General features: G+C 40.7%; 1 pseudogene; it reads right to left on the bottom strand.

Annotated features, from left to right (window-relative positions):
* Positions 1-4,065: 4,065 nt before the first annotated feature.
* Positions 4,066-4,430, bottom strand: LOC106733582 (60S ribosomal protein L35a pseudogene; annotated as a pseudogene).
* Between the last annotated feature and the right edge of the window lie 2,278 nt (positions 4,431-6,708).

Raw genomic sequence — 6,708 nt, 5'->3', positions numbered from 1 at the left:
GATTCCCTGCATGGCTGGATCCTGAAGAGCTGCACAGAGGCAGGGCGCAGACTCCCCAGTGTCAGTCATGACAGGCTAGCCTGTACACCTACACCTTGACACTTGTAGGTGTTAGGAGTGCTGTTAAGGACTCAGAACTGCTACTGGGTGTAAATTAAATTTACTGAGGGTCAACATTCTGATAATCTTTAGTATTAAAGACTAGCTACAGCTGATACTTTCTGACAAGTTTGTGAAAAAAAGTTTTTAATTTGCCAGAGAGCACATGTACTCATGAGAGAGAGACACAGAGAGAGAGAGAGAGAACCTCCCAATGAGGTGTGGGCACACCTAAATCCCTTCTCCACTTCTTCCTCCTAGCAGGATTTTGAACATGCAAGCACGTGAGCCAAGCACGTGGTTCAAGCCACATGGGTTGGGTCTAGAACCACGCAGTTGGCCATGTGAGATCCAGCTCTTTTAACCACTAGGCTACAGGGCCACCCAAGACTGGGAAGAATTAAGGGACACATGGAAAGCTAGCTAGTCACACATTTCCAAGGCACTGAATAAAAGTTCAAGGAAACTCACTGATGAGGAAAACTGAAATGACTCACAGGTCTGTTTGCGGTTGTTTCAATTTAGATTATGAAAGAAAGAGCACCTGAGATCTGACTCCTCCTTGAAGGCAAACTTTTAAGAACTAGATTTGAATGGAAGTGCACACCATCTGTTAGCACTCAACATCAGTCGGGGTTCAGATGAGATGACCACACGTCCTCTACTTCATGTCATGCTGTCTAACATGCTCTTCCACTTGGTTAAGTCAGTCACTTCGCATCTATAGGGGAATGCCATGTCAAAAAGGTCTTCCAACCTTCCCTCTGTGTGTCTATTCTTGACAGACTTCAAAGCCAAGATGACTGTAAACAGCCTGACAGTGCTATTAAGAAAAAGAAATGATTCCTAACTGGTTCAAAGATTGAAAACAACTCAATTTGTAAATTATATATATTCTAGAAAACAGAAAAAGGTTTTAAAATACATTAGAAGACTTTCGCTATTAGTATGTATCGAATGTAGGCTATGCTTTTAAAAGCCCTTTAGAAATTCTTCTATTAGCACACTAAACCTACTCCATGAAGTTGGGCTGTTACCCTTAATTCTTTCCAATACAACCCTTTGATGAAGACCTGCATGGCTTGTTAAGAACTATCACCATAAAAATATCATCTAGTGGTCTTTGATATTTTCTAAAGTAAAAGGGCAATTAGAATGTAACTCGGGTTTAGTTTAGCTGGATTCCAATCCAATTAGCTTCATAAATTAATAGCTCTTTGTATCTCAGCACTAGGTGATGTTGTTTAATTAGTCAGTTTATTGTTTCCAGTCTTAGTTCAGAACTTCACATTCTGATGAGATACACAGTTTTAATTGACTGGATGAACATTCATCTAGAAAAGTGTTTGTGCTCAAAGTTCTGTCAGAACACTGTGGTAACATTAAGATCCCCAAGCGTAACAGAACAGAAGTATGCCACTACACTGCCAGAACTGTATAGCATTTACGACAGAAGTCACAAGCAAGCGGCCTCAAGTACTCCAGACATGCGGACAATTTTTATTTTTTTATCTTTATTTTCCTTCTCTCTTATTTTTTTCTGTCATTCTTTCATTGCCAGGACAATTTATTATTATTATTAATTAACATCAAACTAAGCAAATACACGTAGTTCTCACATTCCTAAAGGGTAGAAGCAGTGGAGGGTAATAGCAGCTGCCCCCTTTGAAGAGGCAAGACACTCTCCTGTTCTCCAAACTCACTAGACTTGTGTCATTCGCTGACTCTAACTACCTGGTGCTGGGGGCAGGTGTCCACATTAGCCATCCCTTATCTGTACATAGACCGTGCGGCATTCAGCCTTAAGGCCATGTCTTTCTTGATACTTTCCACATCTTTGCAATATAGATTCTGTAACCAGCTTCTATGATCACTTTCTCCCCTCTTCTCACAAAGCATGCTGGGAATAAAATTAGTTCCCCAAATATTAGGATGTAAAAGGAATTGAGAACAACATCCTCAAATGCTTTAATGTCAAATGACATAAAACTGGTTAAACATTGCCTATGATTTGGCTCAAAAGATGTAAGAGCAGAGGAGGAGAGAGGAAAAAGGATTACCTAGGAAGGAAAAAGCTTAATGAGAAGTAGAAACACAGAAGAAGCAAAACAAAAGGGGGGAAACTGTCCCTCTGGTGGAGAGATACCTACAATGTCACTCTCCAGTCTGTCAGGAGCATTTAAAGGGCTTAGTGACACCATTGCCACTCAGGATTAAAGCAGCACATTAGAATAATAACAGATAGGGAAGAGAAAGAGGAGGAGAGAGACAGGATTTTATCTACTAGGTAACGATGTTATTCAACTACATGGTGGAGATATTCCATTTGTTCCAGGCACATCCTTTTTTTTTCTTTTTCTAGGTCATGTTTTTATTTTAAAATGTTAGAACCTGTCTTTTCTCTCCGTAATATGCTAAAATATAGGGTCATCAGAATAGCTGTGACTTTTGAGTCAATATCTGAATCCTGACTTTACCACATTAAAGCATGACACCAAAACACGAAAGCAAGGAAATCTACCTGTCCAGGCAAATATTCCCATCCCTGTACCCCACAGGATTACTTTCATGTGGTATTGGTTTTTTGTTTTTCTTTTTGCTATAGGGCACGTGCGCTTGCCAGGCAGACAGAGAGAGACAGAGAGACAGAAAGTGAGATATTATCCCCCAGGGGGGATGGCTACGCTGCAATCCCTTCTCCTCCATTCTCCTCTCGGGGTCTTGGGCACGCATGCACATGTGCCCGGCGTCATGTGGTGTTATTTTCCGAACCACATAAGAGCATACTACTGGGTTGTTGGAAAAGTCGACATATTTTTCATAGAAAAACGAGCAAGTATGTCATGACTTTTCAGACAACCAGTACTAGAAATATTGTGAGATGGCTTTAAGCTTCTCTCACTTACTGTGACCCTAATGAGAGGTCACCTTTCCACTTTCCCCAGAACTTATTTATTCCCTCATAAAGCCTTGTTCAAGTTCTGGATCAGGCAGTTTGAGAAACACTCCAGAGTGTGTGTACACACCCCAAATAGGAGGGAGATGGAGAAGGGATTGCAGCATGACCTTACCCAACCCATTGTGAGTGTTTTCTCACTTTTCCAGTCTCTCTTCAGTAAGAATACCTGCCCTGTGGCCAGATAAAAACAAAAGTAAGGGAACCCAAAAAGTCTGTGCAAAAAAAAAAAAAACAGAATGAAAAATACAAATTAAAAGGGCCAGCAGGTGGCACAGTGGCCAAGGCATTGGATTCCAAAAAAAAAAAAAAACAGAATGAAAAATACAAACTAAAAGGGCCGGCAGGTGGCACAGTGGCCAAGGCATTGGACTCCAATGTGGCTGACTGCAGGTCAAGTCTCAGACCCAGTGGCTTAAAATGCATGCCAGGCACACGTGTATACATGCCTAAAATCCTGAGAGGAGAATGGAATGGCCATCCCCTGGAGTGGGGGGATGTGATAGCCCACTTTCTGTCTCTGTCTCTCCAGCAAGCACACAAAACCTCTAAAAACAAAACCGGGAAAAAAAAAAAATGAAAAACACACACAAGTTAAAAACAAAAAAAAACAAGTTCAGGGTCAGCAAGTGGCATGGTGCTTATGACAGCTGGATCCCACAGAGCTGTGTGGTTTAATTGCTGGACCTAGTGACTCCAAAAACACACCAGGTGTACCTGTACCCATGCCCAAAATCCAGAGAGGAAAATGGAGAAGCGACTTTCTCATTTGGTCTCTCTTGGGCAAGTGTACCTACTCTATAGCAATTTTTTTTAAAAAAAGAAAAAAATTCAGTTTGTTTCAAAGGAAAAAAGTACATTAAAATCTTTATGTGTTCTGAATATAATCATGTTATGGTTCCGACTTCCCTGTATTCTGAAACTGCTGGGTAACCTTCACTGTTTTAAGCATATAGCATCTCAGTAAAATACAGCACAAATCCATTTTTATTCATTTATGTTTCATTATTTTAAGTCCTTGAGAGGTTCAGCATTACACGGATTCTGTGTCCAATGGCCTTAGCAGGAAGGTTGCTTCGGAATTCGGCTCTAACCATGCCACTGCTTCCATGGACACGGGTAACATCTCCCCAGATTACTCTGGTTTTATTTGGTTTGCCACCAGGAGTCACTGTGTTGTTTTTTGCTTTGTACACATAAGCACACCTTTTGCCTAAATAGAATTTCGTTTCATCTCGTGCATAAACACCCTCAATTTTAAGAATTGCCGTGTGCTCCCTTTGGTTCCTGAGACCCCGCTTATAGTCAGCAAAAATGGCCTTGGACCACAGCCTTCCAGACATAGCTACCTTTTAGAAGTCTTGTTCCCAGCAGGCCTCTATTATTTGTTGCCAAAATTCCCAGGCACATCCTTTAAGGAAAAGATGTTTTCCTGAAACGTGTGCACATCTCCCAAGGTTTTGCTGCTTTGAGTGCTCAAGCCCACCTAAAAGTCAGTAATAGATACTAATTTTATCATCTTCTTTTTTTCTTTTTTAATTTTATCATCTTCTCAACCAAGCATTCCAGTGACAGAAAAAAGCTAGTTTCATTATTTCAGTTTATTCCCAATATTTAATAATAGAAGACATTTTGAGGGCACTAACAGGGTTACTTGTCAGGAACTCCTTTTACAGGAGGCTAAAAACAAGCCAGGAGTGACACTTGAAATTGATCATCCTTTTAGCCATTCTGTCAGGCTTCCGAAAATTAATGAGTGGGCTGTAGAAGGGAAGTGGCTTACCAGAACTTTGCACAAATTTGCTGATCTTGACTTGCTGAAATTCTGCTTAGCTAATGCAAAGCTAAGTACTGTGCTTCTCCAGAGTCCTTCCATTCTACCCAATTCTTCTGGGTTCCCTCCATTCAGTGTTGCTCCCTCCTCAGGCAAGCAACACAAAACACAAAAGAAAGCAGCAGAAGTCACTGTCCTTGGCTGACAGAATGACAAAACATACTTTTCAAGCATAAATTATGAAATCACTGTGTTTGTGTAAAAATCAAGATTTGGTATGCAGAATGACATTTTCTCCATAATATTAATTGGATGGATGTGGTATTCAGATCACTCTTGGAGATGCAGTAAGAAATTTATTTGGATGAGGAAATACCTAGACCAGAAAAGGTGGTTCCCATGACAAGGTTTACCTTTTGCACTCTAAGAATGACCTCTGCCACTTTTTCAAATGTAAGAAACTATAAGAGCTGAGGAAAGAGAAATGTTTGTTTTCAAACTACTCTAGCTCACTGTATTTAAGGAAACTCATAAAGTTTAACGATAACAAGCAACCTGCATTAATAAGGTGTTCTTCAAGTTATAACAAGTGAATATATGCATTCAATACATGTTTTTCGCTCCATTTCCCCTACAAACCCTAGGCTCTTGCTAAGTCGCTTTAGCCACAGATTGCCACTGACAACACTGACGCCTAGGGGGGATTATAGGAAACTACCAGACCACACATTTATAGCTTTCTTTTCTTCTTCTTCTTCTTCTTCTTCTTCTTCTTCCTTCTTCTTCTTCCTTCTTCCTTCTTCCTTCTTCCTTCTTTGTTCTCCCTTCTTCCTTCTTCCTTCTTCCTTCTTCCTTCTTTGTTCTCCCTTCTTCCTTCTTCCTTCTTCCTTCTTCCTTCTTTGTTCTCCCTTCTTCCTTCTTCCTTCTTCCTTCTTCCTTCTTTGTTCTCCCTTCTTCCTTCTTCCTTCTTCCTTCTTCCTTCTCCTTCTCCTTCTCCTTCTCCTTCTCCTCCTTCTCCTTTTCTCCTTTTCCTTCTCCTTCTTCTTTTCTTCTTGTTCTTTTTTTATGAGATTTTGCTATAAGGTGAGTACACTCACCAGAGAAACAAGGAGACAGAAAGTGAGAAATCACCCCTGGAGGGAATAGCCACACTGCAATCCCTTATCCTCCATTCTCCTCTAGTGATCTTGGATACACATGCACACATGCCAAGCATGAGTTTCAAACCTCCAGGTCTAGGACTTGAACCGTGGTCTGCCACATGGGAGTCCAGAGTCTTAACCACTACACCACCTACTGGTCCCACATTTATAGTTTGTAGTCTTCATTGAGTCAGTTATAATGAAGTTGTAGGCATATGTTACAATTCCATTGTTTCTTATTTCAATATTCATAGTTCAATTTTTTTAACTTTCTTAATTTTTATTATTTTAAAAAATTATGACACAGTGTGTACACATGTATGTGAGCATGAGATATAGAGAGAGGAGTTCTCCTGCAACCTCTAGTCATGCTGCCATCCGCTTCCTCTGTTCTTCAGTGCATCAGATCTTGGACATTTGTATGTGTGTGTGCCCAGTTTATCTCAAGTCAGTCAGGCTGTGGGCTTGAATGATGATCACCATATGAAATCAGGTTTCTTTTCTTCTTCTTCTCTTCTTCTTCTCCTTCTTCTTCTTCTCCTTTACTTCTAACTGCCAGAGGTTTTGTGTGCTCACCAGAGAGAGAGAAGGAGAGAGAGAAAGAATCCCCCAATAGGGTGTGGTTATGCCACAATCCTTTCTTTCCCCATCCTGTCAGGTTTAGGGGCATGCATTTGCAGTTAGCATGTTTTTCAAGCCACTGGGTTTAGAATTGAGACCACAGAAGGCAATAAGGG

This window comes from Tupaia chinensis, unplaced genomic scaffold (genome assembly GCF_000334495.1).
Source record: "Tupaia chinensis unplaced genomic scaffold, TupChi_1.0 Scaffold144145_2, whole genome shotgun sequence".
Classification (NCBI taxonomy): domain Eukaryota; kingdom Metazoa; phylum Chordata; class Mammalia; order Scandentia; family Tupaiidae; genus Tupaia; species Tupaia belangeri.
Note: the sequence above shows the minus strand (reverse complement) of the source record. Positions and strands in the feature narration are given on the sequence as shown.